The following is a 17999-nucleotide window of genomic DNA, read 5'->3' on the forward strand; positions in this document are numbered from 1 at the left end:
TCTCACTTTAAAGATAAGATATTGAGCCAATCTGAACATGATTCTCTGAAAAATCAGTGTTTGTATTTATCCCTCCATTGAAATGTGCTTTATCCCTGCATATCTTGCTGAAGTGCAGCTTTCTTCTCATGAATATATATTTTCACAAGTTTTGCCATAGGCCGTATTAAGGTTGATGTTACAAACACTGCATTCTTTCATGCACACTTTACATATATGCATATGTTCTCCTTAAAGAATCCATATTTATTGCATTTTATGAAAGAAATCACACTTACATATTTTGTGACTCCATATTCTATTGCAGATTCCACTAACCAAGAATAAGACTCATTTACTTGGTTCTTTGCGTCAAGGGCAGTGGTTCTCAACTGGGGGTGACCTTGTCCCCCAGGGGACATTTGACTATGTCTGGACAAACTTTTGGCTTGTCATACTGAGGGTTGGGGTCATATAGATGTCTAGTGAGAAGAGTTTAGGGGTGTTGCTAAACACACTATAAGCATACAACATTCACCCACAACAAAGAATTATCTGGCCTAAAATGTCTATCAAGGCTGAGAAACCTAGGACTCAAATATCCTGTTCATATTAAAAGGATTCTGTTGAGGACAATTTATGCACCTTCTCCACAGTACTGTAAAAGTTATATAAGAACTGTATGTCTGTAATAGTAATCTATCCATCATCATTAATACATCAGACTGTCAGATTAAGTAGCCGCAATTTAAATGTCTTATTTTGTTTTCTCTTCTCAGAAGTTTGCATTCAGACTTGGATTCAGAGCCTAGTCTCAAAACAAACAGAACCCTTAAGGAAAAATGATTATAACAACAGGTCTCTTTTGTGTTGTGTTACTCACTCATTCATGCGTTCATTTTTTTCAGGAAAGAAGTATTCAGCATGAACTGTATACCAAACAATGTTCTACGTGAACAAGTAGTTTAGGAGCAGGTTAATATTCATTTGTAGATTAATGTTAGGATTATTTTGGTTGATGTTTATGGAAAAGTTATTCATATGGGTTGTATATATTCTATAGTTTATTTATATTGCTCTCTGCAATTGTAAAAACAATGTTTTATTTAAGATGAAATCAAGTGAAGTATTCTATATAATGTGAGGGGAAAGATAGGGGAGAAAAAGACTGAAAGAATATAGTTAATTAAATGATACCCTTTTCACCCAAATAGTTGGTGGTTCATACGGTAATATACACAAAGCAGATACAGTTGTTGGCCCAATAACAGTATTCCGTGCTCTCCCCAGGATTTTGTAATAAAACCATGAGACCGAACAGGACACCTCCTTCAAGTCTCTCAACAGTACTTATTTTTAACAGAAATCACACTCAGGAGTGATTGCAGGACATTTACTTAATTAAAAAAATGATAAGTTGGTGATATCTTATGTGAAAAATCTCCCATATTAAAACAAAACAAAAAACTGTCTTCCTAGAAAATAAACCCCTCTTGAGCCCCATATTCCTTTCCAACAATCATCACATTTTTCTGTTCATTTGACAGCAGAAGCCCCTCCACATGGGATACATATCATCTTCCCTTCCTCTGCCCCTGCTCCCACTTGTTCCCAGTCTCATCAGTGAGGCATGTGACTGCACAACTCTACCAGGACATCTTTCCTTGGTCACCAGTGAGCTCACGTTGCCAAATCCAATGGCCAATTCTTAGTCCTTGTCCTCACCTACCATTCATCTCTGAAACAGGCGATCACCCCCTTTTCCTTGTCACTTTATATCACATCTCACAATTTTCCTTCTACTTCACACGATTCTCCTTCCCGCTCTCCTTTCCCCTTTCTCACCTCTCCTTTGTTGGATATCCTTATCTTCCCAACTTCATATTGGGTGGCAAATCCATGGGCATCCTTCTCTCTAACCATGCTCACTTCTGTGTGGTCTCATCTATGTTCATGGCTTTAATTGCCATATGTGCATGTAGTGATGACTTGCAATCATATACCTCCATTCCGGACCTCTCCCCTCAACTCCAGAGTAATACACTGACTACCTGACATCTTCCTTTGGGTATCAGAGAGCATAGTTAATGACTGCAAAACCTCAGCTACCCAATTTCCCACTTCTGCCTTCCTTCTCCCTCTGTTCCATCCCCCTAGTAAATGTTCCCTCTATTTCCTATAAATCTTCATTTTTTCATGACTAATGTATTCCAAATTAGAAGGCTTCCCAACAGTGACAAATGGACAGCAAGGAAGAACCTTCTTCCCTCCCTTATCCCAAACTTAGAAGATGCTAACAAACAAGCCAGAAAACCAAACCAGTTTCTCAGAAAAAGAATATTTAAGCTTTGTCCGTGGAACCACTACTGCAGTTGCCAGTGGTTTCCTATAAGGGCACACACTTCTGTGGAATCGAAATGAGATGGTGTTGGGCAAGAGACTGTTTGCCTTGGGTGTAGGATTACAGTCAGACAGGGTGTGCGTTTGCCCAGAGAAATCTTTACAATTGATGGAGCACCCACACTGAAGATCACATGGGGAAGAAGTGGTACAAGTCCCGGAGGTGTTAGTAAGAGAAAAAAATGCAGCCTTCTGGGACAGGGAGAACTTTTATCCATTGTATGCTTTGAGGAGATCCTCTTTGTCAAATAAGTTCACAAAGGTTTGATCAGAAGACAGTGTTGTAGATGGGCAGGGGTGAAGGCTATTTCTTCTGGATTCTTGTTTTCGGAAAGCCACCACTGGCAGGACTTTCTGCAATGTGTAGGCATGGGAACCAGCTAGAGAAAGTGTTGATTCACGAGAGGGAAGCTGAGCGCTCAGTGGCCTTTGTGTGCAGTGAATGGGTCCGGAAAGGCAAAAAACGGTGAGATTCCCCGATGGGGTTTCTCATCTCCATGGCGGTAGGTGCTGACAGCCTCAGAGAGAACATGAAGGGGCAAAGAGGAAAGAGTCCAAGATGTCTAGCTGCAGTGCTCTTATAAGGTGAAAAGGACACGGGGTTTTGATCTGAACTTCATTATCTGTAACTAAGGTAAGACCATTTGTGGGTTACGAAGTGATCCAAGCCTCAACTAATCGCTAGCCTGCTCTCTTAAGCGCATTCTTTTTCAGGCACCTACCAGCTAAAATTGGGCTCAGGAGTCATCCTTTATTGCTGCCCGGACCATGGCTGGGAAGGCTTTCTTTATTTCATAGGCTCTCTGCGGAGTTCTGAAGCGAACAGATTAAGAATTCAAGTGCCATTTATAGATCAGTTCAGGGAAGCAACATTCAGAGAGCAAGAGACGAAAAGCATAAAGAGACTTAGCCAGCAGAGCATTACTTACTGACGTGGGACAATGTGGAAAAGGACGCGTCTTTAATTTCCTGTGGAAACAGTCATTCATACAAAGCCTCCGTGTCACCCCTTCCCTGTTCCAAAGCGACAAAATGGCATTGAGAGTTTGAAACTGTGGGATAAAATATGCTGTCATGGATCTGTAATTAATTACATCCTTACAACTAAAAATATGCACAGAAATACTGTGAAGACTCGCTGGGAAAAAAAAAACTGCTAAAAGGTAACTTTAATAAATAAAGCGAGAGCCTCAAGCATTGAAATCTAAGTATAAAAGCACTGGGCTTTTTAATTTTCTTTTTTTTTTTGTATTGCATTATTGTCTTTCAATTTGCAATCTGGACTGCTGCTGCGGAGTAAATAACATCTGTTACATTTGGGCCTTCAGGTTCCATTTCAGTGGTGGAAGAGCAGAGATTGTGATAATGTAGCTTGCTTACCTGGAAATTCCAAGGCTGCATAAATGTATGGCCATGGGTTTAACCATAAAAATGTCTTATTTATGAAACTCTTTAGGGTTTTCTTTTTAAAAGCCCTCCCCCACCCTTGCTTCATTTCCTGTGAGCTTTGAAATAATTCAGAGAACTCCGAGGGAGTTAGGGGCAAGATCCCCAGAGATTCTGAAAGCCCATAATTTTGAAAGTATTGCCCAAGCTGGCTACTTATTAGTAGTTCTGGCAATTTACAGCAGCCTTGACTTGCTTCTGACATGGTTTCCTGACCAGCAATATTCCACTTTCAGTTTTGAGACATCCACATTCCATCCCTGGGCCTTGTCTGTCTGAGGAAACCAATCGCTGCAGCCAGCGGTTCGGCTGAGGCCCAGGAAAATGTGTTAGGATGTGTTGACATGAGGGGTCATGAGGGTCAAGAAAAGAATCAGGGCCAGGGACATTCTTTTGTGTATACATAGTTTAATGAAGATGAATCAGTCATTTCACATTTTGGTCTTGTAACATCAAACCATCTGCCTCTGTCATTGTCCCAGTGGGTGCTTCAGATCCCCCAAGGCAAAGCTCCTGTTTTATCCAAGTGATAAACAACAGGTGAAAACAACTGACATGTATGGAACACCTATGATATTATAATGCTATCTAATTTAATTCTCATAATTACCTTTTTTTAAGGGGATATGGATGAAAGAGGTAAAATAACTGGTCTCCATTCATATAGGTAAGTGATAGAGATGAGATTCAAACAGAAATTAGTGGGACTCCAAAAATCAAATCCAAATGACTAAGGTAAAGGCCCTATTTTGTTTATACTACATAAATAATGTACCTGGAATGACAGAGTGTGGTAGGAACCTGATAAAGCCCTTCTGGGGCCCAGACCATAAAATCTTGAATTTGGTTGGCTTTCAAGAGATGGTATGTCCAATGTCACCATGGGACTTAGAGGCACCTGGACACAAGTGCAGCTGGTCTAGAAACGTCTCCTCAACTGGGAAACTTCTCTGTCAGTCTTTATCCTGGGTTTTTCCTCATTGTTCTTTAAGAATATCCATGCTTCAGGCTGAGTTTTTTTAAGTTGAGGACATGTACAGATAAGCTAAAATAAAAGTCAATGCAATGAAGAAGGGCACAAATACTACCAAAATTTGGGTCAGTATGCCTTTTCTATTGACATGGCAATATGACTCATAATTGCTTTTTAAAAAATTAGAAGACCCAAGTGTTTTTTTGTTTTGTTTTTATTTCGGATTTCTGTCTCATTTTATCTCCAATCATTAAACAAGCAAGTTATAACAAGCGGCACAATAAACAATGAACACGTCTACAAGTCTTGATTCTTTTCCTATGTAGTTGCTGATGACGATAATGACAATTTTATGAGTTTTATTTTTATCAAAGTAATAAATACTTAGTTCATAAGGGGTCATGCAGTTCTAGTAAGAGTTTCTACTGAAAAACAGTGGTTTCTTATCCCACTTCTGTGCTCATCCCAACAGCAATTCTCTTAAGGAGATTAAAAGTCTTAAATTGGTTTCTTCTGATATCTGTCTGTATGTTTATAAATATATGCTTCTGATGCTATTTCTTTATTTTTCAATTTCAGTATTATCCACTTACTTCTCATGAGGGAAGATAGGCTCTCAGTTCTCTTGACCCAAGTGTTTTTACTTTAATGAGAAGATGAGGTCTTTCTGATGGTGTTCATATTTAATCCTCTGGGACCGCCATTCCCGTTGTTCATCTCATTAAAATGGAGAAAAGGTTCATGAAAAATAACAACATAAAACCTTTACATCGTTGCATGAAAAGTGACCTTCAGAGTTACGTAGTTCAGGTTCTAACAAATTTAGGAAACTCTTTTATATATTCTCCAAATCCATCATCCAAATTCCGAGTAGAGAGCTCCGACCTTTGCTAGATTGCTAGAGATGCCGGCAATGAAACTGTTCTTCTCGATACCGAATCAGATATTCAATCTACTTCGCTCTAAATTTCATACGCAGACCCTAGACCCACCTTCCGCAGCATCATCGTGCAGTGGGGTCACTATCTCTACTGTTCATTCTGCATTCGAGGGTGTGAACTACTTGGAGCAGGGGGCGTGTTTGATCTCAGCACATCTCATTCACAGTACAGGGAATATAGTTGATGTTCGATAAAGGCTTTGAACACACGAGTGTCTGTCTTCTTTACTGTTTTCTTCTCCTTCAGCTCTTCCTTATCTGCTGTCCTGTGTTTTTTTTTTGTCCCCATTACAGGGACTGCTTTCCAAAAACAGGATACACAGAATTGAACGTTACGTGTCTGAAGTGAAATATCTCCAATTAAACAAACGTTTATTACTTCCACTGGGAATTCTGTGTGGATGAAAAACTATTTCTGTTGAATCTTTGCCTTGATTTTCGGGAAAAATAGAAATTCATAAACTCGTTTATCAATTCTTCCTTTTCGCTGCCTATCTTTGCTGCCCTTCTGAGCTTGGGGTCCATCAGCTTTCAGTGTCATCATGGGTTTAAGTTTCCTTGCTGTGAATTTCTTCAATCCTTAGAGCTAAGGGTATTTGCCCCCCAACCCCAACCCCCATGTAGGCCCTTCTGCCCCCAGTTTAGAGATGGGTAAATTCATTGAGCACATAATTGGCTCTAAAACACATCTCTGGGGCACTGGGCCAGTATCTTTCGCAGTTCATTCCACTCTGAACTTGTGGCCCAGTCCTAATGTTTGAGTTTCCTCTTTTTTCCTGAGATCCGATCCAAAGACGGACCTTTCATCCTGATTCTGCTTCCGAGTGCTTCTCTTCTCATTAAGGCTTAAAACTTTAGTTATGGAATGCAGTGATTTTCTTATAGTCCTTTTCCCTCAATGCTTGCTATCTGTCTAACCCTGGATAAATCTACCAAACTAGTGAAGTTTCAATTCTTCATCCTTAAAGTGGGGATGATACTGAAACCTGGTTTTTCAGGGTTTGGGGGAAAATTAAACAAATTCATACATGTAAAATACCTGGCCCTTAAGAAGTGTTTCTTTTCAGGCTGAGATCTGTATCTGACCCTTATCCTCGCAGTCTGGTGCCCAGATCCTGAACCCCAGCTCCACAGTGAGGGCCCACTCACTTTTGGCTGTGCCCCTTTGAGGTGGAATGCTTGCCTGCCTGGACATCTACATGCTGTCCCTCTCACTTCTCATGCACCCCCCAGCCCTGGGTTTCCCCATCCTTCATGCCCCGTGGTCTTGCGTTGGAGGCTGTTCAGCAGGTCACCTGAAGCCCTGACATTCTTTTCTCCAGCAGCTTGGCTAAACTCTGCCTCCACATCTATGGCTGGACCTGCCTCCAAGCACAGCAAAAGCCCCACTCCAGGCTGTGTTCTTCGGATCCAAGCGATAGGAAGCTTTATCCTTGCCACCTTCCTCAGGATACTCTGTGACATCATGTACACTGGATTGTTTTTCCCTTTATGTTCTAACATGTTGGCTTAACTCCAAAGGGAGTCCGGAGTCAACAAGCCTTCTGTCCTGCCTGCTTCTTGGTGGTGCAATCTCACAACTGGAAACATTCTTCTCCATGAAAAGGCATTGCCCAGTGAGAGCTCACTGACAGCATTCCCCTGCCCCTCACCCACGTTCAGCTTCCCTGGGCCTCTTTCCTTAATGACACGTTTTTAGATTCCCGATGGTTCAACCACGTGGGGTTTTGCCGGTTGACATTTACTCGTAGCTGTGTCTGCTGGGTGTGCTCATCAAGGGCTGATCTAATCTGCAGAGTAGGTAGCTATATCCCAGGAAAGCCTGAAAACAACCACAGAGGCTGAAATATTTCCCTGCAGCCCTGGCATCCAGAGTTATAGGAATAGCATATGATCTCCTTAATTTTAGAAAACCTGGTTGGAGCCTTATATGCAAGAGATAGACACATCTCGGAGCACGGCATGGACCATTATGTGCCATTGATTATCTAGTTACTGAGACCTGGGTCGCAGTCCTAGCTCCGTCACTTTCCAACTCGACGCTGTGTAGTGAACGACTTCATTTCTCTAAGCCTTAGTGTGTTCATTTTCTGAACATTATAATGCACACTGCTTTTCAGGACTATTAGGATTGGTGGGGGGTAGTGGAAGAGCACGGAGACCTTGAAAGAAGAGACCCAGCTGGACTCAGGAGCAGAGGTCACTAAAAAAGATCTAGGAGCACAGAGAGAAACCCTGATTAACTTTCAAACTGCCCAGGGGAGGGACCTTCAAGGATGCACCACACTGAACTCTTGGTGGTGGTTTCTGATGTTCTGGCCACCTGTTTAGATAGCTGCGATTTTGATTCGTTTCCTACTAGTGAACTGACAGTACAGTCTCCTTGGGCAGAGTTTGGGGAAGGGGACAGAGGGAATATGCCCACAGGTGGGCAAGGTCACAAATCCTGTGTGTTGCTTCCATAGAAGGTTAGAGGTCACGAATGGTCCTGCTGGGGAGAGGCAGTGGAATTCAGCTTTGCTTGATGACACAGGCATAGATGTTGTGTTTCTAACCCTGGGATCGAGAACCTGAGGACCAAAGGGAGATTCTGGCTTGTGATGCTGGGGACTGTGGGGTAGGATCTTACACTTCTTTGGTTTTCCCAAGATTTTAGTGCCATTTAACCAAATATGAATGACTAACAGGGCAAATATTCCCTCAGCCTATTATCCCCCCTCTCTTAAATGTTTGTGGATATGCAAGCTGGCACTGGCATATTCACAAGTTGTTGAAAATCTCTACGAGGATCAGTTCCTAGTTTTTTTTCAATGAGGACATCTAATCTGTATTTCTACAGGAAAGTTACGTGAGAATCGGGAGTTCAACTGCCAATGATGTTTACATTTCTGAGTTAAAAAGCCAATCTTTCTTACTCTGATCCTAAACTCTGTGAATGGAAAAAGCTATTTTAGTTCATGGCATATTCTTTCCATTAAGTTTTTAAGCTTCTGCAGTATTGCCAAGGCTCATCAGTTGAAGGCAGTTTTCATAAATGTTATCTACCCTACATGGGTGCAAAGTGGCATTTGGATTAAGTTGAAGCAAAAAGTAATTTTATTACCAGAGAAAACATTCCTTTTCATCCCCTCTACCAATAAGCCTCAAATAAAGGGAGGCTATGCTGGCTACAGTTATAATTGTTATGAATAAATTTTAATAAAATCAGTAGCTAAAAAGTGTTGAATTTTCAAAATATATTGGAAATCTTTCTCCATAGAGCTACACTGTATACATTTTCTTGGCTAAGAACGAATTTTGATTCAGATGTAGGACATCTATTTGTTCAAGCCAATTTCGCTCAGATTTCTGCAGGCAGATAATTAGCTGGATAAATTAGCTCGATGAATGAAAAGTAAAAACTCCTAACCTGCCTTTTGCTCAACCACCCAGAATGTTCCCATTGATTACCTCCTGCCAATCTGATAGCTGGAATTCAGGGACCAGAAAAGCATTTTAATAATCTGCAATGTATAGAAATGGAGCATTCTTTCCAAAGCATATAATTTATTTCAAGCCAAATGCAAATCGATTTCTCACTATGTTCCTTTTATGGCTTATCTTTGGCACTGTCTTCCTTCAGGAGCTTAAAAAATCAAGAAATGACCACAACAGTAGAATGCTGGGGGAAAAAAAACCTTTGTGTCTTTGGTACTGGGAGAGGCCTCAAACCCAACCACTTTCATGTTGAATCTGTATTGTCATGCCACTTCGGTGTTATTCTACCAGAGAAGCCTCCATTCTTGGTGGGTGGTCTTGACAGAAGGTCTCAAATACTTGGCAAGGTTGCAGTCCCCAACAGGCAGTAAGAGTCCTCATTGTCCTCAGTAATAGTCCTCAAATACAGTTAAATGTTGATTGAAGACTACACAAAGGCTGTTTCCACGATCCTTTCTGGCTTATTACAAGCCTTGGTGTACTTAGCTAAATGATATAGCCTCTTACAGTGGAAGTTTAACATCTTACCATAAGGTTTAAGGGGAAAGTGCCCCCCAATCTGCCCCACACTGACTCCTCCATGTCCATCACAATGAATATTCTAACCTAAGAAATGCTGGGCATGGTATCACTTCTCTTTTTAAGAGAATAATTACTAACTTAGGTCCCATCTGTTTGCATGGGCATGCATAGATAATCAAATCAAAGCTTCCAATTCTGGGTAGGCTGGCTCATTCTTTTTCTGTAGCACTACAGTGAACACAGAAATATAACTGGTGGAGAAAGGGTAGAAAATGAAATGCATGGAAATTCAAGAGTCTGTCAAAGGCACTAAATTCTGCCAGCTCCCTGAATTTCCTTTTATCGATGGTAAGTGGCAATGCTTTACAGCCAAGGGCCCTTGAGAAGGCGCAGGCTAATAGAAAGCTAATCTCATGTGACAGGCAGCATACTGCTTAAGGTACTGTCTCAATAGGCTATCAGTCTGGATCATCCTAGTGACACCTTGTGTCTCGTCTTTCAGGCCTTCTCAATTTATCTATATCCACAAGAGAAAATGGGAATTGAGATAACAGCCAATAACAGTTGCTTTATTTTCCTCCCCAATGAAGATGTCCTGAGTTCTCATTTTGACAGCTGAAAACAGAAACTCAATCATTTAAAGGTCAAAGAAGTTGTAGACACTATCCAGGGAGTTCCTGGTCTACTAGCAAATCACATCTGTGTGCAGTGATTTTTCAGCGGATGGAGCAGATTAATAAATAGACTCTCTGTAAATTGCCAAAGAAGACAATTTGCAGGCAGTTCTTACAAAATGGGAAAATAACAGCAGAGAGATAGGACTTAGTTTCTGTTGGAATACCATAAATGGAAAATATAGAGAAGGTCAAAAGTCATGGCACATATGTTTCCTATAAATTACATTGTTTTAGAATGAACAGTTAGGTTCAACCAAAGCAGCTCCCAAACCCATACTATGTGGGAGCTATTAAAGGTCAGTCATAGGTAACCTGGCATTTAGAAAGCAAAGTGGATGACTAGTACAAAATGACTTCTATTCCTAATGAGACCTGTGGCTTTTCTGGGCAGCTCTGTCCTGTCTCCCTGAAGGTTATGTCAAAATGGTTAGATGCTAGAAAGGAACTTTCAACCAAGTCTGGGAATTTGCCAATCTAATAATTTATGGTGAAAAAAATGATCTCTCCTCATTCAGATCTATACTTGAATGAACTGTCGTTATAGCTACAACCATTGAAATTAAATTCTTATTAAATACTAGGCACTGTGAAAGGAAGTTTAGAAACACAGCTTCGTTTAATCTCATAGCAGTCCTAAGATTTGCACTTTGCAAAAGGGCAAACAGAGGCTTGAAGAGGCTCAGTAATTTATGCGGAAATGCAGTTTGTCTTAACAGTGTTCAAGCCGGCATCTGAACTCCATCTTATGTCTGTCAGAACTAACATCTCAATTCCTGAAACTCTGAGGAAATAGATCAACTGTGAGTGGGCAAGACAATCCGAATGTTGGGGTGGAACCCAAAAATATACAGATGTAAACTACTCCCCCAGGATCTCAAAGTAGGCTGTTAGCACACTGCACTTTCATCAACACTGCCGTACTGTACTGCTTGTAGGGGTTATGAGGTTTTAAAGTTCATGAGTATGAATTCCTAAGAACTTAGTAGGGCCAGCTTTTTAGGCAAATCTACGTCATAAATATCTAACTGCCCTCCTCAAAGTCATCCATTTCAAAGAACCATTTCCTTGTCTCAAAAGTCTATTAACCATAGACCTTAGAGTGGTAACGTTGCAAAAGAGCATAATTTTTAAACTTCTTCTTTCCAAAGTTATTGAAAAGATTAAGATAAAAGAAACATTGCTAAAACAGACTTTGGTATACCACGCCAAGAAATGAAGGTATTAGCAGCTGAATATATTTTGGAATGGGGAAGGGAGAAAAGGAGACATTGAAAGAGGGGGAATTCCATTTGATGCCTGTTTACCTTGAACTCTGCTTTAGGTATCCCTGATTTGTTACCAGCTGCTTTCAGGATTTCTCCAATTGGTCTCCAGTGGCCAAATCTGACCCAACTCCCTCATCCCCCCCTTTCCTTGTTTTAAATGAGATCTGGTTTTACTTAGATGAATTAAATGTCACTATATTTGTTTCTGTGAATTGTTCCAGCAAAAATTACAGCATCAACGTCTGACTTTAAACGTCTGTAGGACTGTCTGCCTCTCGGGGCTATTTATAGTTGCCTTTTAAAGACTGTAATAAATGCTTTTAGATTACAATTGGTTTTCTTTCTCTTTGTGGACCCTCAGAATTGGTACACTTCAAAGTACCAGTTGAAAATACCTGTTCTTTCTTGCAAAAGTTATGCATGTTCACTGAAAATTTTAGAAAATGCAAATAAGCAAATAGAAGGAAATGAATCAGGAAAAATTAATCATACCAGAGAGAGCCACAATTAACATTTCATTGTATATCATTCTGTCTTTTCTCCATGTTTGAATATATTTAAACTTAAAAAATGTATATTATACAAGCTGTTTTGCAGTCCTGTTTTTTTTCCACTAAACAATGTGTTTCACATTTTTCCTCTCATTCTTCTAGTCCATCACTTTTAATGGCTACATTAAAAGTAATTAGAAATAATATGACTGTACCATTTCCAATGAAACAATCCCACATTTATTAGACGGCCAGGCCATAGCTAAAATTTGCTACTGCAAATAGCCCTAAAAATTAACCATGTCTCTATTCACACCCATGACAATTTCTTCAGTTCAACTGCTACAAGTGGAATTGACGGAATCAGAGGCTGTACCAAATTCATAGATTATTGTCACATATACTCAACTTACCTCCAGAAATATTTCAAATGTCATAAACACATAGTATTTTACTATTTCTTGAAAATGACATAATAACATTCATTAGTGTTAGGAGAACCATGTTTCTAATAATTCAATCACTGCTTTAACAGATTGTATTAAATATTTTTTAGTGTGAGGCACAATTTATTTCCAACTCCAGATTTCCAGAAGGTTCTGAAGCATAGTTACCTGTGGTTATCATACTGAAATCTACACTTCTAGGGAAGCTGCTCAGCAAAAGTAAACAGTATGACTCTTTTTTTTTTAACTATATATGAGCTGGCAGTTATGACAAAGGAAGAGACAGGGTAAATGGAAGTGTTTGGAGACCTGTCAGCATTGATGTTTCCACAGTTCTGGGAAAGCCGATTCTCTTACTAAGACTGAAATCTCCCCAAGGGTATTGTATTGTTCAATTTGTATTGTGCAATTATTTATTAATTATTCCATGAAAGTATAATTAGTGAGTGCCTATATCTCACGTATTGCTCTAGCTGCTCCGATACAGTGGTAACGAAGACAACAAATAAGTAGGTCAATCAGTGTGGTAATTGTTTTGAAATTAATGAATCACATTAATAAGATAGAAAATATTGGTGTGTGTGTGGGGGGGAGGGTTTAAGTTTACATCCTCATTGGCCAAGGCCTCTCTGAAAAGATGACACTAAAGATGAGGCTTTAGTAATGATAAGAAGCCACATAGGCAGAAAAGGAAGTTCAAAGGCCCTGGGGCAGGAACAAGCTTGTGTGTTTGAGTGGAATTTAGCAAACTTTTCTGTAAAGATCCAGGTAGTAAATACTTTTGGCCTTCTGGACCTCGTGGTCTCTGTTGCAGCTACTCAAGTCTGCAGGGGCAGCATGACACTAGGTAGCCATAGACAATATATAAGCAATGATCTAAATGTGTTCCAATAAAACTTTATTACAAAGACAACCAGTGAGGGGGGGTGTAGTTCAGGGGCAGAGTATTGACTGCAAAGACAACCAGTGAGCTAGATTTGGCCTTTAGATTATAGTTTTCTAACCTCTGTGTTAGTGAAAAAAGGGAGATACAGTAATGAGTGAGGAAGATAGTTGGAGGTAATTGCCAGGGACTAGCAGAGGTCAGATGTATATACAGGCTGAATATAGTACAGGTTATGCAGATTAACTCTAATTGCAATAGGAGGACACTGGAGAGTTTTAAGTAGGGGAGTGAGGTATTTTGATTTTGCTTTTAAAAAGAGTAGATTAAAGTATGACAAGGGCAGAAGGAGAAGATCTTTTAGGATCCTGTTGTCGGCCATTGAAGACATGGTGGTTTGGACTATAATGAGATGGGATTAGATTTAAAATGTACTTTGCAGGTGAACCAACAGGACTTGCCACTAGTTTAACATGCTGGGAAAAAAGAGAGTGATTAGACTCTTGCATTCAGAGAATATTTTTTAAAATGTGAATTAAACTGAATTTTCAGTGAATTTTCTCTCTTTGAGAGCAATAAAGACATGATATCATCAACCTAATCATTGGTTAACACAAGCAGAAAAATATATTAAAGAAAAGGCATCAGATAGTTTATAACAACAAAGGAAGTGTGGAGAGAGAGAACCTGATCTGAGCAGAAGCAAGAGGCAAGGAAAAAGTGAAAGCCTTGTTTTAAGGACTGTCACCGTTAGCAGCTGTGACTTGTGTCCTTCCCAGGGGAGACTTAGATGCTCCACCACACCACTGACCTCTGGACTCCTAATAGTTGTCTCCTGTAATAGGATTCAGTACCCTTGTGTCACTTCCTCAAGATACAAAGTCTTATTCTGATTGGCCACTCCAAGGTCATGCAACCCTGCTCCAGGTGCAGAATGAAGAAACATCATAGTGAGAAGTGGCTTCTGCCACCTGTGCTGGCATCATTCTAATCATGGCTGCCATCATCTCCAATGTGATCATTGAAATACCTTCCTGATTAACCTCCCCATGCCTTTTAATTTTCTCCAACCAATTTTCCACTAGATAGCCAGTTCAATCTTTTTAAAATGCAAGCCTTATCATGCTGTGCCCTTGATTAAAATGCTTAAATCACTTTCACCGCTATTGGGAGAAAGATGCAAATCTTTAATGCTACCCACTAGGTCTTTATGCTCTGTCTCTGTCCCTCTTTCCAGCATCAACTGCCCCCAACCCCCACCCCTGCCTCAAATTCAGTTCTTTGAAAAACATGGCCTGTGTGCATCTCTGAGTCAGAGAGCCTTTGCAAATGGTGTTTCTCTGCCTGGGAAGTTCTTTTTCTCTTTCTTCTCACTTACTTACCTTGTAGCCATTTTTCAGTTTGTGGCTCAGACATCCATTCCTCCCAGACTAGATAAGGACCCAGTGTGATAAGCTATTTATTCAAGAGACAGAAGAGAAATATTCATTCAAGTCAAGGGTTCAAGAAAAGACTGTAAATAAGGATGGTTTCCCAGGTGCTAGCCATTGTACTCTTTTATATTATATCAATTATTTGTCACAAAAATATTTTGAGATGAGTCAACTATTGTCCTTATGTTTTAAATAAACACAAGGAATCAAGGAAGCTTAAAGACATGAGTAAAATGCTGATATCATGTATAACCACCACTAGAATCCAAGTCTTTGATCTCCTTAAGCTACATTATCTTGAAGCTTGGACTGTGCGCCCCCGTAGCAGGAGAAAGGGTATTTACATTTCAAGTTAGAAAAACCACTCTGAATGAAACTGGCAAGAGATAAGTGAAAAGGCTATTATGCAAACCAAGTAAAACCAGGTTTTTACCTGATCGGAGAGCCTGGATTCAGTGATCATGTACAGATGAGTTCCTGTAATGATAGGTGTTTTGTGAGAACCAGGCCTTAAAATGAGCTTAGAGCAAAGGATACAGCAGCCAAACTACACCTAGAAATAGTGATGGCTGAACAACTAGATAGTGACTATGCTTCAAGCAAAATAGGACAGAGAACAAAGCCTGAGATGAGGACATTTTTACCTAAAGCAGAGCCACAGGTGAAGAGCTCTCAGCTTGAATGTCAGGTCCTGGGCCGGACGCTCTCTGATCACCCGGGCTCAGGCCATGCTCCCTATCACTACTGTATTTTGCTTCCTTCTTGGTACTTTCTACTACCAGCGATTATCCCATGCCATTGTTTTCATGTTTTTGAAATGCAGATTCCCCAAAGGTGGGATTTTTCATTAATTCCTAAAAGTGGGTGGGTCTGACACAGGGTAGGAGCTCAACTAGAGAAAAAAGAAGAGAAAACAAACAGAACAAGAATGAAGACAATCAGTAACAAGATCTGCACTGGAGAGTTTCAGGGGCCTTTGGCAATGTGCTTTCTTTAGAGAACGCAGGGACATCGCACTGTGGTCTTTTTTTTTTTTTTTTTGTATTGTAAGTGGTCTTTTAAAAGGATAGAACATCCCACGCTCCCCAACTTGGGCGCCAGTGTGAATCCAGTTCAAGGTAAATTCTAAGCAACTCAAGCTGACACCCAACCAAGGCAGGGATGGGCGGACTGATTTTCAATAAGAACAAGAGAAACTTTGAGAATCATCTTAGGAAAATGTGTACATACCACTTAAGACAAAGAAAAACATGATAATGACCTTGTGAATTTCTTTAATCTGTTCATTTTGCCAGGCTTATCCATCTTGCTTGTTTTAGCTTGATGGCTCACAGTAAATAGCAATAAAATGCTTAAACTGATTAGGAAGTGTGTGTGTGTGTGTGTGTGTGTGTGTGTGTGTGTGTGTGTGTGTGTGTGTGTGTTGAGAAAAAGGAATAGGGGAACTCCCATTTGGTGACAGTTATGAAAAGAGGGAAAACAACCCAGTCCCTGGATGTTTAGGAAACTCATAGCAGAACAGAGAAGTGGTCTAGGTGGTTACATGACAGGAAGCAATGGTGCCATCCCTGAATTTACACAGATATTTCTGCTGGGAACCAGATATTGTCTGCCCTGCTGTCATGCAAGTAGAAAGCTGTTTGACAGGGTTAGAGCAGGTGCTCTGATATAACAGAGGGGGAAACTGAGTCCTCAGAGGATTCAGGTGCAAGCAGTGGTTACTGAATATCTGCTAGGAGCCTGGCACGGTGAAAGGTCGCTTCCCTTTCACGATCTCATTCAAGTCTCACAGTTACTTGGTGACATAGGACACTGAGGTTCAGGGAAGAGTTACTGACACAAGCCACTCAAGGAACTGAACCTGGAGTCTGCTTTCCATTTCATATTTTCTCTATGACACCAAAAAACATCTTATTTCAGACTATTTCTTATTAAGGTAATTAGATTTTTTAAGCCAGAATAATCTGGAATTATAATTCTTATTGGTGTGATCTTGTCATCCAGAAAAATGGAAAAACAGAATCCCAGAGTCCAAATTCGTCTACTTCTTTATGAAACACAGCATCATTTGGGGTGGGGCAGGGTTTATGGCTTAGGATGTAGATACTCTTAAGGGAAAACTGGGCTAGAAAGAGAACCCCCGGATAAAGTTGCCAGCAATGTTATTGTGCCGTATTTCTGCTTCTCCTTCTCAGGCCAGCTTTCAGTGTAGCCATAGCTGTTTGCTCATAACCCTTATCCTGTCATAAATGGTCACAAAACTTTCTTAAATTGATTCAGGAGAAATTGTGGAGCTGTATCAGGAAAGAGGCAAAATCCATGGTCACTGAGAAGTTGGGTGAGGGCTGAGGTAGGGTTGGGAGAGAACAAAGGCTATAGGTCAAACCAAGGCTGATCTGGGGGTGACAGCCGCTGAGAAGGAAACATGAGAATGCCTTGGAATTGTTAACGAAGGAGAACATGTTTGAAATTAAAGAGACAGGGAGCGTTTGGAGAGGTCTGGATGGCATCTAGCAGGTGGTGAGTGAAGCAGGTGTTCAATGGCTGAATGAAGAGCTCCACCCCAGTCTGTCCGACTGTCTTATGAGGATCCCAGGGCAAGATACGGCTCAGGCATAATGCCAAGGCACCAAGTTGTGCGACTGGTTTTGAGCAAAATAACCTAATTTGCTGGGCTCTGCCCTAGCTCATCAACACCTCTCTTTCTTCCTCAGCAAACAGCTCCCACCCACATGTGCCCTCTGACTATACCTTGTCTTGTGGACCCTCCTGCCAACCTCCTCCCCTTCTGCAGACCAAAGAGCTCCACCTAAAGCCAGTCTTCAAAGACAATGATCTGCACATGGAATTAAGACCATCTTTTCTACTTTCTACCCTATGGCTCTCACAGGTCCACTAAAATTTATCTCACCTAGTAGTTGCCAGAAAAGTGACTTGATCAACTGATGACTTCATGTAAATCATTTACACGCTAAAGAAGGCACTTGCTAATCTCAAAGGCCAATGGGCAATAACTACTGAATTTCAGCAAAGATAGTTTCAGCCATTATTTGTGGTATATCTCAAA

The 17999-nt window shown here is 40.6% G+C and overlaps 1 protein-coding gene across 3 annotated transcripts in view; it reads left to right on the forward strand.

Moving 5' to 3' along the window:
* The window catches only part of KCNJ16 (potassium inwardly rectifying channel subfamily J member 16), a 60519-nt gene that overhangs the window by 24705 nt on the left and 17815 nt on the right, over positions 1-17999 (forward strand). Inside the window, exon 1 of one of the 3 annotated variants that reach the window (XM_017641610.3) lies at positions 986-3013. The exons of the other annotated variants lie outside the window; for them this stretch is intronic. The gene's annotated coding sequence lies outside the window, so the exon portion shown is untranslated. Of the gene's footprint in view, positions 1-985; positions 3014-17999 lie in introns of those variants that run through there. 3 annotated transcript variants of the gene reach the window in all.

Source organism: Manis javanica, chromosome 4 (assembly GCF_040802235.1).
Source record: "Manis javanica isolate MJ-LG chromosome 4, MJ_LKY, whole genome shotgun sequence".
Lineage (NCBI taxonomy): Eukaryota > Metazoa > Chordata > Mammalia > Pholidota > Manidae > Manis > Manis javanica.